Source organism: Periplaneta americana, chromosome 10 (genome assembly GCF_040183065.1).
Source record: "Periplaneta americana isolate PAMFEO1 chromosome 10, P.americana_PAMFEO1_priV1, whole genome shotgun sequence".
In the NCBI taxonomy this organism is placed as follows: Eukaryota; Metazoa; Arthropoda; class Insecta; order Blattodea; family Blattidae; genus Periplaneta; species Periplaneta americana.
The window spans coordinates 74,546,222-74,548,135 of record NC_091126.1 but is presented as its reverse complement, the minus strand read 5'-3'; the positions used below and the strand labels follow the sequence as shown (position 1 = coordinate 74,548,135).

Here is a 1,914-nt window from a genome sequence, read left to right as displayed (position 1 = left end):
AAAAATGGACATTTTAAGTTTTGTTTTACATTTTTTTTACATATACATATATACACAGCGATTTACCACCACTTACGGAGCTTATTTCCGAAGACATTCTGAGCAAAAAATGTCATATAAACATATGTCCTGATCTCAATATTTTCAGTTACATTAATATGAATTTGCAAATCTAGTCTTTCAGGTGAAGCTTCCTGTAAAGCAGATTTGAATAATTTCAAGGGAAAAATTGTTCCGGGGCCGGGTATCGATCCCGGGACCTCTGGTTGAACGTACCAGCGCTCTCCCAACTGAGCTACGGGGGAACTCCACCCGACAACGTCTCAACTTTTCCCTTTATATCCACGCAACTCGCGTGGGCTGACGAAACGCCAGAGACCCACATCGAGTGCACATAAACTCTGTGTGACTTGGAATTGTGGTTTTCTGTTAACGTACACAGTGACGTCACCACAATTCCAAGTCACACAGAGTTTGTGTGCACTCGATGTGGGTCTCTGGCGTTTCGTCAGCCCACGCGAGTTGTGTGGATATAAAGGGAAAAGTTGAGACGGTGTCGGGTGGAGTTCCCGGGTAGCTCAGTTGGGAGAGCGCTGGTACGTTCAACCAGAGGTCCCGGGATCGATACCCGGCCCCGGAATAATATGAAGTTGTTAATAAAATGCCTTTTTTCTTCAGTTTTAAGGGTAAACGAATGTTACAAATAAAGACTGAACGATTCAGAAGTATCATTTCTTTAATTGGCTACTGTTCTGAAGCTAAAAATGTGTTGTTAATTACTTTGTACAGATTTCTAACGCACTTATCAAAAAAAATTGTTACAAATCATACGACATTAGGAACTCGATCCTTTACAGTTTAATTATGCATCTGAATGTAGTCTTGAAGAATTTACAAAATGGCGTGATTTGTAACAATTATTGTGATAAATGCATAATAAAAATGTAATTTTGTATTTGAAAATTAAAAAAAAAATTCTGTACGAAGCAACTATGGAATTCACAACACATTTTTAGCTTCAGAATACTATTGCTGTTAGAGGAGAAAAATTCGCTCCTGCGCCGGGGATCGAACCTGGGTCCTTGGTTCTACGAACCAAGCGCTCTAACCACTGAGCTACACAGAAGTTCAATCCACAGCACCAGATCGAATCCCTCTCCTCTAGTGTGTTTCTCGTTTTGGTCTTACTCCAAGTTCGACAACAGTATATGTTGATATATTATATTAAGTCAACTTCTGTTATACAAGGAGCGCACTCAACTGAGTGACTTAGTGGCCAGGATTCCACAGTAGGTATATGCACTGTTGGTCGAAGAATCTAAGTAAAGATTAATTTTTTGCCCTACAGAATTTATCTGTTATAGTAATAATTGTTGTTCGATCCCTGGCACCGGAGCGATTTTTTCTCCTCTAACATTTAATGGAAGTTGCGAATTTACACATAAACACGTTTTTGAAGCCACAATTCGAAAATAAGGCTGGTTTAGATTTATTTATACTACTTGAGGTGACAAAACTTCCGTCTCTCCATTCATTTGCTGAGAGTATTATTAATATGTTTGGCTCAACTTATTTGGAGCAATTATTTTAAAACTGAAGATTATAAAATCTAAAAGCAGATCGCGATTAACAGATGAAAACTTCTGTGCTCTGTTGAAAGTAAATACTTGTGAATTAACATTAGATGTATGCGATACTGCTAACACTCGAGCTGGAGTGAAGAATAAGAAGAAAAGCTAATGTAAAAACTCTATCAGTCTGTATTTATGTATGACACATAAATCAAATCAAAATTCTGTTAGAGAATTTCGTTTGTATCACACCGCCACTACGGAGTAAGCAACCCATCCTCCGAACCCGTACGTCATGTGTATGGCGGGTTGCCTTTAATGACGTCACCATTCCTGCAATCGC

The 1,914-nt window shown here is 38.8% G+C and overlaps 1 non-coding gene across 1 annotated transcript; it reads right to left on the bottom strand.

Annotated features, from left to right (window-relative positions):
* Positions 1-1,053: 1,053 nt before the first annotated feature.
* Positions 1,054-1,126, bottom strand: TRNAT-CGU (transfer RNA threonine (anticodon CGU)). The gene has a single exon. It is a non-coding gene; the product is annotated as a tRNA-Thr (tRNA).
* Between the last annotated feature and the right edge of the window lie 788 nt (positions 1,127-1,914).